This window comes from Vigna radiata, chromosome 7 (genome assembly GCF_000741045.1).
Source record: "Vigna radiata var. radiata cultivar VC1973A chromosome 7, Vradiata_ver6, whole genome shotgun sequence".
NCBI lineage: Eukaryota > Viridiplantae > Streptophyta > Magnoliopsida > Fabales > Fabaceae > Vigna > Vigna radiata.
The window spans coordinates 43,663,525-43,673,694 of record NC_028357.1 but is presented as its reverse complement, the minus strand read 5'-3'; the positions used below and the strand labels follow the sequence as shown (position 1 = coordinate 43,673,694).

The 10,170-nt window shown below is 36.1% G+C and overlaps 2 long non-coding RNA genes across 3 annotated transcripts in view; both read left to right on the top strand.

The window, feature by feature from the left end:
* LOC106766926 overlaps nucleotides 1–2,756 on the top strand; it is a 4,877-nt gene extending 2,121 nt beyond the window's left edge. The window contains exon 2 of the long non-coding RNA XR_002668795.1: nucleotides 435–2,756. This is a non-coding gene — a long non-coding RNA (uncharacterized LOC106766926). The remainder of the gene's footprint in view (nucleotides 1–434) is intronic.
* A 432-nt stretch (nucleotides 2,757–3,188) lies between these two features.
* Nucleotides 3,189–9,962, top strand: LOC106768164. Of its 2 annotated transcripts, none has more exons than XR_002668764.1 (2): nucleotides 3,189–4,881; nucleotides 5,439–9,962. It is a non-coding gene; the product is annotated as an uncharacterized LOC106768164 (long non-coding RNA). The 2 variants fall into 2 exon arrangements; XR_002668763.1 differs by having other exon boundaries at nucleotides 4,990–9,962.
* Nucleotides 9,963–10,170: the final 208 nt, after the last annotated feature.

Sequence of the window (10,170 nt, the reverse complement as noted above, 5' to 3'; positions counted from 1 at the left end):
GTTGCATTTGTTATTTTCTTTGCCGTTATTCTCCTGGCTAAAACTTGTGGAGTTGAACATTTTGTGAATAGGTGCTATATGAGTGAGAGGCTTTGGCACTTGTGTTACTGGACTGTTCTCTGCTAATTTTGATTGTCTTCTTCCAGTCTTTTTGCAGCGAAAAGGATGTCTATTGGTCGTGGAGGCAATATCATTAGATTATTGAACTTACTATAAAGCTTTATATTTTATTAAGTTTCCATTTACTATTTTTCTTATGTGCTTCAGTTGGAATCACTGTAGCCTTTTAATGGTTGTAGGTTTTACGTGTGTCAGCCATTGTGTTTCTCTAAGCAAGAGCAATACTTGATCGCTGAAAGTATCATCTTGTCGTCTAGGTTCTTCATCTTCTACCCATATTAATTAAAGTTTCCTTGAATTCATGGGCTTTACAGGGAACCTTAGAAATGAAGTACGTGCAAATGGTGGGTGGTGGGGGCAGGTTTGGGAAGGATGCGGAGAAACCTTGGATTGTATTATCTTGGCCTTCATATTTTTCTTTGCCATTATTTTTTAAGCTAAACACGTGGAGTGGGAGATCCTCTAAATAGGCGATGTACGAGTGAGAGGCTTTGACATTTGTGTTGTTGGATCATTGACTCTGTTGTGTTGATTATCTTCTTCTTCTAGTCTTGTCTATTGGATCGTACAGCCAAAAGCGGTAGATTATTTAACTCACTACAAAGCTTTGTTTTATACTTACTACAAAGCTTTCTGTTTTATTACGTTTCTATTTACTTTGTGTTCGAGTTAGAATTGTTGTTCTCTCTCTTATTGGTTGTAGGAAGGTACACTTGTCAGCCATTGCAAGAGCAATATTTGCAAATGGTGGGTGGTGGTTGTTGGGTTTTGCGCAGCTTTCAAAAGCAATGGATCCGGTGAAACCTTGGATATTATTATCTTTGCATTCATATTTTTCATAGCCATTATTCTTCAAGCTAAACTTGTGGAGTAGGAGATCTTCTAAATACGCATCGTAGGAGTGAGAGGCTGACATTTGTGTTGTTGGACGTTGACTCTGTTGGTTTACAGTGAAGATGTCTATTGGATCGTAGAGCCAATAACTGTGTATTATTTAACTTACGATCAAGCTTTAAGTTTTATTATGTTTCCATTTGCTTTATGTGCTTGAGTTGGAATTTTGTTGTTGTCTCTCTTATTGGTTGTAGGAAGGTACATGTGTCAGCCATTGTCTTTGTCTAAGCAAGAGCCTCTAATGGAAATTTCTCCATTGGTTTTTAATTGTTGTATTTGTTTATTCATCTTATCATCTAGGTCCTTTGTCTTCTAACCCATATTGATTGTAGTTTTCTTGTATTATGGGCTTTATAGGAAAACTAAGAAATGAGGTTGGTGCAGGGTGTTCAAATGGTGAGTGGTTGACTGGTTCAACTGGTTCAGTAACAGTGGATGGGTATGGAGTTCTGGTGAAACCCTTTGTTTTATCACGTTCTCATTTACTATTTTTCTTGTCTATTTGAGTGGCTTTAGTCTCTCTTATTGGTTGTAGGAAGATACATGTTTTGGCCATGGTGTTTCTTTAAACAAGAGCAATACTTGATCACCGGACATTATGGTCAACTATCCTGATATGGAAATTTTCCCATTGGTTTTCCAATTCTTCAATTTGTTTATCATCTTATTATCTTCGTCATTCATCTTCTACCCAAATTGATTATTGTTTTCTTGAATTGATGGGCTTTACATGCAAACTAAGAAATGCAATGTGTGCAGGGTGTGCAAATGGTGGGTGGTGGGCTGGTTTTGGTAACGGTGGATGGAAATCTGGTGAACCCTAGGTTTAATTATTTTTGAATTCATTATGTTCATTGCCGTTATTCTTCAAACTAAACTTGTGGAGTGGGAGATCTTAAAAGTAGATACTTTATGCGTTACATGCTTTGACATTTGTTTGTTAGACTGTTGGATGTTGATTTTGATTAATCTTCTTCTACTCATGTCACAGTTAAGAGGATGTCTTTTGGATCGTGGCTGCAGTAGTTGTAGGTTAACTTACTACAGAGCTTTATGTCTTTTGTCATTCTCATGTACTATTTTTCTTGTCTGTTTAAGATGGATTGGCTTTAGTATCTCTTGTTGGTTGTAGGGAGGTACATGTTTCGGCCATGGTGTTTGTCTATGTAAGAGCAATAATTGACAGTGGGATCATTATGATGATCATTATAATGATCGAGTTTGTTTTGGAAATTTCTGGATTGCTTTTTGTATTTTATTATTTTCTTATCATCTAGGTCACTTAATTATAGTTAATTGATGGGCCTTACAAGAAAACTAAGAATTGAAGTGGGTGCAGGGTGTGCAAATGGTGGGTGGTGGGCAACTTCGGAAACAGTGAATTGTAACAATGGATGGAGGTCCGGTGAAACCCTTTGTTTTATTATCTGTGCTAACATTATTTTCCTTGCCCTTATTTTTCAAACTAAACTTGTGGAATGGGTGTTGGGTTGTTGGACAGTTGACTCTGTTGATTATCTTCATGCAGTGAAGATGTCTATTGGATCGTGCATGCTGTAGGAGTAGATTATTTAACTTACTGCAAAACTTTGTTTTATTATATTCTCATATACTATTTTTCTTGTCTACTCAAGTGGCTTTAGTCAGTCTTATTACTTGTAGGAAGGTACATGTTCACTGGACAATTACTTTCTCAATTACTTTTTTAATTATTGTATTTGTTTATTTATCTTTTCATATAGGTCTTTCATCTTCTACCCACGTTAATTATAGTTAATGGATGGGCTTTACAAGAAAACTTAGAAATGAAGTGGGTGCAGGGTATGCAAACGGTGGACAACTTCGGAGATGGTCACAATGGAAGGAGCTTGGTGAAACCCTTTGTTTTATTATCTTTGCATTCATCAGTTTTATTTGNGTTACTTTCAAACTAATTTGTGGAATGGGAGATCTTGAAAGTAGGCATTCTAAGGGTGTGTTCACTTGAGGGTGATTGGAGGAGATTGATTGGAGGAGAGTGATTGAGTGGATTTGAGGATAATTTTTTTTTGTTGTTTATTTGAGTGAATTTGGAGATAAACAAGAGTGAATTTTGAAATAAAGTTTGTGAGAATTGGTGTACGATTTAGTTTATATGACAAATTAAAAAAATTTACACCAAAATTCATTTTCATTTACCTTCAAATTCACTCAAATAAACAACAAAAAATATTATCCTCAAATCCCCTTAATTACTCTCCCCCAATCACCTCCTATCACCCAAGTGAACACACCCTAAGTGAGAGGCTTTGACATTTGGGTTGTTGAACAGTTTACTTGTTGATTTTGATTGTCTTTTTCTACTCCTCCTCTTGGAGTAAAGGGGATTTATTTCTATTGGATCGNGCATGCAGTAGGTGTAGATTATTTAACTTACTGCAAAGCTTTGTTTGATTACATTCTCATTTACTATTTTTCTAGTCTGCTCAAGTGGCTTTAGTCTATCTTATTACTTCTAGGAAGGTACATGTTCAGTGGACAATTACGGTCAGAGAATCTGTAATGGAAATTTCTCCATTCCTGAATTTTTTTATTCATGTTATCGTCTAGGTCCTTCATCTTCTACCCAGAATAATTATAGTTTTATTGAATACGTTGACTTTACATGAAAATGTATTGGTTGTAGGAGGTACTTGTGTCAGCCATGGTGTTTGTCTAAGCATGAGTAATATTTGATAGCTGAGCCTTACGATGACCGAGCCTACTATCAAAGTTTCTCAATTAGTATTTTGGTTCCTGAATTTGTTTATTCATCTTATTGTCTTGGGTCTTTCATCCTCTACCAAATTTTCTTGAATGGACGGGTCTTGGTCCTTCATTTTCTACTCAAATTGATTATTGTTTTCTTGAATTGATGGGCTTTACACGGAAACTTAGAAATGAAATGTGTGCAGGGTGTGCAAATGGTGGGTGGTGGACAGGTTTCGGTAATGGTGGATAGAAATCTGGTTAACCTTAAGTTTTGTTATTTTTGAATTCATTATTTTCATTGCCGTTATTCTTCAAACTAAACTTGAAAGTACATGCTCTATGAGTGGCAGACTTGGACCATTGGCCGTTGATTTTGATTAATGTTCTACTCATGTTGCAATGAAGAGGATGTCTCTTGGATCGAGTATGCAGTAGGTTATTGAACTTACTAGAGAGCTTTNTGTTTCCTTTCATTCTCATGTACTATTTTTCTTGCCTGCTCGAATTGGAATGACTTTAGTCTCTCTTATTGGTTATAGGTAGGTAGATGTTTCGGGTTACATGTTGCCACGCTGTTTGTCTGTGCTAGAGCAATGATTGATCGCTGTTAAGTTGATTGAGCCGGTTTTGGAAATTTCTCCATTGCATTTTTTAATTTTGTATTTGTCTATTTATCTTACCGTCTAGGTACTTCATATTCTATCCAAATTAATTATAGTTTTCTTGAATTGATGGGAAATGAAGTGGGTGCAGGGTGTGCAAATTGTGGGTGCTTGGCACAACAGTGGATGGCGTTCTGGTGTGAAGGCCTTTGTTCTATTATATTTGCATTCATTATTTTCATTTCCGTTATTATTCAGCCTAAGCTTGTGGAATGGGAGATGCTTGAAGTAAATGAAGTGTGTTTGAGGCTTTGACATTTGGGTCTAACTTTTGGAGTGGGAGATCATTAAAGTAGGCAGTCTATGAGTGAGAGGCTTTGACTTTTGGGTCTAACTTTTGGAGTGAGAGATCATGGAAGTAGGCACTCTATGAGTGAGAGGCTTTGGCATATGGGTTGTTGGACAGTTGAATCTATTGATTTTGTTTAGCTTCTTCCACTCCTCTTGCACTGAAGAGGATGTCTATTGGCTTGCAGTAAGTGTATATTATTTAACTTAATGCAAAACTCTATGTTTCATTACATTCTCATTTACTATTTTTCTAGTCCGCTCAAGTGGCTTTAATCTCTCTTATTGGTTGTAGGAGGGTACATGTTAACTGGAAAATTATGGTCAAAGAATCTGTTATTGAAATTTCTCCATTGGTTTTTTAATTCCCGAAATTGTTTATTCATCTTATCATCTTGGTCCTTCATCTTTTACCCAGTTGAATTATAGTTTTATTGAAAAAATGGACTTTACATGAAAATGTATTGGTTGTAGGAAGGTACATGTGTCAGTCATGGTGTTTGTCTGAGCATGAGCAACACTTGATTGTCNAACCNTATGCTGATCGANCCTACTATGGATGCTTCTCAATCTGTATTTTGGTTCCTGAATTTGTTTATTCATCATATGGTCTTGGGTCTTTCATCTTCTTCCCAAATTTCTTGAATGGATGGGGTCTTGGTGTTTCATTTTCTACCCAAATTGATTATTGTTTTTTTGAATTCATGGGCTTTACACAGAAACTAAGAAATGAAATGTGTGCAGGGTGTGCAAATGGTGGGTGGTGGGCAGGTTTGGTAACGTGGATGGAAATCTGGTGAACCTTAGGTTTTATTATTTTTGAATTCATTATGTTCATTGCGGTTATTCTTCAAATAAATGCGTGGAGTGGGAGATCTTAAAAGTAGATACTTTATGAGTGACAAGGTTTGACATTTTTGTTATTAGACTGTTGGCTGTTGATTTTGATTAACTTCTACTCATGTTGCAGTTTAAGAGGGTATTGGATCGATGCAGTTTCTTTTATTACGTTCTCATATACTATTTTTCTTGTCTTGTTCAAGTTGGATTGGCTTTAGTCTCTCTTGTGTGTTGTAGGGAGGTACATGTTTCGGCCATGGTGTTTGTCTATGCTAAGGCAATAATTGATTGCGGGATATCATTATGATGATGATCTAGGTGGAATGGACCTTACGAGAAAACTAAGAATTTAATTGGGTGCAAGGTGTGGAAATGGTGGGTGGTGGGCAAGTTCTGAAACAGTGGATGGTAACAATGGATGGAGTTCTGGTGAAACCCTTTATTTTATTATCAATGTGTTCACTATTTTCCTTGCCCTTATTTTTCAAACAAAACTTATGGAATGGGGTGTTGGTTTGTTGTGCAGTTGACTCTGTTGATTATCTTCTTTTACTCCTCATGCAGTGAAGATGTCTATTGGATCGTGCATGCAGTAGGTGTAGATTATTTAACTTACTGCAAAACTTTATGTTTTATTATATTCTCATTTACTATTTTTCTTGTCTGCTCAAGTGGCTTTAGTATGTCTTATTACTTGTAGAAAGGTACATGTTCATTGGACAATTACGGTCAGAGAATCTGTAATGAAAATTTCTCAATTGCTTTTTTAATTATTGTATTTGTTTATTTATCTTATCTTCTAGGTTCCTCATCTTTTACCCAGATTAATTTTAGTTTTATTGAATACACGGGCTTTTCATGAAAAGGTATTGGTTGTAGGAAGGTACATGTGTCAGCCATGGTGCTTGTCTAAGCTTGAGCAATACTTGATCGCTGAACCTTATGATGATCGAGCCTACTATGGAGTTTCCTCAATTAGTATTTCGGCTCCTGAATTTGTTTATTGATCTTCTGGTTATGGGTCTTCTATCTTCTTTCCAAATTTCTTGAATGGATGGGGTCTTGGTCCTTCATCTTCTACCAAATTTGATGATTGTTTTCCTGACTTGATGGGCTTTACACGGAAACTAAGAAATGAAATGTGTGCAGGATTTGCACTTGGTGGGTGGTGGTGCAGGATTTGCAATTGGTGGGTAGTGGGCAAGTTTTGGTAACGGTGGATGGAAATCTGGTGAACCTTAGGTTTTATTATTTTTTAATTCATTATGTTCATTGACGTTATCCTTCAAACTGAACTTGTGGAGTGGGAGATATTAAAAGTAGATACTTTATGAGTGACAGGTTTTGGGATTTGTGATGTTGGACAGTTGGCTGTTGGTTTTGATTATCTTCTTCTACTCATCTTGCAGTTAAGAGGATAGTGGATTGATGCAGTATGTTTTATTATGTTCTCATATACTGTTCTCATATACTATTTTTCTTGTCTGTTCAATTTGGATTGGTTTTTTACTTTCTTGTTGGTTGTAAAGGTACATGTTTTGGCCACGGTGTTTGTGTAGGCAAGAGCAATAATGATTGTGGAATCATTATGATGGGATGCAAGAGCAATAATGCTTGTTTTAAAAATTTCTCCATTGCTTTTTATATTTTATTATTTTCTTTTGATCTAGGTCTATTAATCATAGTTAATAGATGGGCCTTACAAGAAAACTAAGAATTAAAGTGGGTGCAGGGTGTGCAAATGGTGGGTGGTGGGCAACTTCGGAAACAATGGATGGAGTTCCGGTGAAACCCTTTGTTTTATTATCTCTGCTTACACATTATTTTCCTTGCCCTTATTTTTGAAACTAAACTTGTGGAATGGGTGTTGGGTTGTTGGACAGTTGACTCTATTGATTTTGATTATCTTCTTCTACTCATGCAGTGAAGATGGCTATTGGATCGTGAATGCAGTAGGTGTAGATTATTTAACTTACTGTAAAACTTTGTTCTATTATATTCTCATCTACTATTTTTCTTGTATGTTCAAGTGGCTTTAGTCTCTTATTGGTTGTAGGAAGCTACATGTTCACTGGACCATTATGGTCAGAGAATCTCTTATGGAAATTTCTCCATTGGTTTTTTAATTCCTGAATTTGTTTATTCATCTTATCTTCTAGGTCTCTCATCTTTTATCCAGATTAATTTTAGTTTTATTGAATACATGGGCTTTACATGAAAACGAATTGGTTGTAGGAAGGTACATGTGTCAGTCATGGTGTTTGTCTAAACTTGAGCAATACTTGATCAAAGTATGATGATCGAGCCTATTATGGAATTTTTTCAATTAGTATTTCGGTTCCTGAATTTGTTTATTGATCTTATCGTTTTGGGTCTTTCATCTTCTATCCAAATTTCTTGAATGGATGGGGTCTTGGTCCTTCATCTTCTACCAAATTTGATTATTGTTTTCATGAATTGATGGGCTTTACACGGAAACTAAGAAATGAAATGCGTGCAGGATGTGCAATTGGTGGGTGGTGGCGAGGTTCCGGTAACCGTATGGAAATTTGGTGAACCTTAGGTTTTATTATTTTTGAATTCATTATGTTCATTGCCGTTATCCTTCAAACTAAATTTGTGTAGTGGGAGATCTTAAAAGTAGATACTTTATGAGTGACAGGTTTTGGCATTTGTGTTGTTAGCCAGTTGGCTGTTGGTTTTGATTATCTTCTTTTACTCATCTTGCAGTTAAGAGGATAGTGGATTGATGCAGTATGTTTTATTACCTTCTTATATACTATTTTTCTTGTCTGCTCAAGTTGGATTGGCTGTAGTCTCTCTTGTTGGTAGTAGGGAGGTACATGTTTTGGCCATGGTGTTTGTCTATGCAAGAGCAATAATTGATGGTGGGATCATTATGAAGATCGAGCTTGTTTTGGAAATTTCTCGATTGCTTTTTGATATTTTATTATTTTCTTATGATCTAGGTCGATTAATTATAGTTAATAAATGGGCCTTACAAGAAAACTAAGAATTGAAGTGGGTTCAGGGTGTGCAAATGGTGGGTGGTGGGCAACTTCGGAAACAGTGGATTGTAACAATGGATGGAGTTCCAGTGAAACCCCCCTTTGTTTTATTATCTCTGCTTACATTATTTTCCTTGCCCTTAATTTTCAAACTAAACTTGTGGAATGGGTGTTGGCTTGTTGGACAGTTGACTCTGTTGAACTGCAAAACTTCATGTTTTATTATATTCTCGTCTACTATTTTTCTTGTCTTCTCAAGTGACTTTAGTCTCTCTTATTAGTTGTAGGAAGGTACATGTTCACTGGACAATTATGGTTAGAGAATCTGTTATGGTCAGAACCTTTTGATGATCGTGCTTACTGTGGAATTTTCTCAATTAGTATTTTGGTTCCTCAATCTTTTTATTGATCTTTATGGTTTTGGATCTTTCAGCTTCTATCCGAATTTTTTGAATTGAATGGGGTCTTGGTCCTTCATCTTCTACCCAATCTTGACAGTTGGCTGTTGATTTTGACTATGCTCTTCGATTCATTTTGCAGTGAAGATGTCTAAAATATCTGGATGCAGTGGATTTAGATTATTTAACTTACTACAAAGCTTCATGTTTTATTATGTTCTCATTTACTATTCTTTTTTTGTCTGCTTGAGTTGGAAGGGCTTTAATCTATTGGTTGTAGAAAGTTACATGTTCCGGCTATGGTGCAAGATCAATAATGCTGAACATTATGATCATCAAGCCTGTTTTGGAAATTTCTCCTTTAGAATTCTAATTCCTGAATGTGTTTTTATCTTATTGATTACCTCCTTCATCTTCTACCCAGATTGATTATATATTTTTTTTCTATGCAAGGGCTTTACAGTGAAACTAAAATGAAGTTGGTGTGGGGTGTGCAAATGGTGGTTGGTGGGAAGGTTTGAGAAGCAGTGGTTGGATATCCAGGGAAACCTTAGGTTCTATTGTCTTAGCATTCTTTATTTTCTTCGCAATTATTTTTCTGGCTAAACATTTGGAGTGGGAGTTCCTGTAAACAGGCACTATATGAGTATGAGAGGCTTTGGCATTTGCAGTGAAAACTTGCTTGCTATGGATGTCTGTTGTTTGTGGGGGACATGGCGGTAGATTATTATTTGGAATGGTTGTAGTCACTCTCGTTTCAATATTATTCTTATGTGGTTGATTTGGAACGGTCCAGTGTCTCGTATTAGTACTAGAAGGTACATGTATCATTCCGTGTTTGTCCATGCAAGAGCAATACTTGATCATTGAAGGTTATGATCTTCGAGCCTGTTATGGTGTAGGTGTGCAATCTGTTCATTGTGACGCTGAGGGTTTCATTTACTGGAAGAGAAGTTTTTTCTGGATAAATTTTTAACTGGCTAAACTTGTTTGTTTGATTCTGATCTTGGTTTTAACTGTCACTACGAGAGTACTGTTACAAACTGACATTTGAGGTGGATATGTCTGTTTCTTTTTTATGTGTGATAGGTTTATAAAAGAAATTGTGGGATGAGCATGGTTGACAAGTTCTGTTGGGCTTTACTCTTTGATTTGATGGTTTGCTCAAATCCTTTCCATTCATTATTTTTCATTTTTGTTTGATTTGGTTAGGAATTGATGTATTTCTAA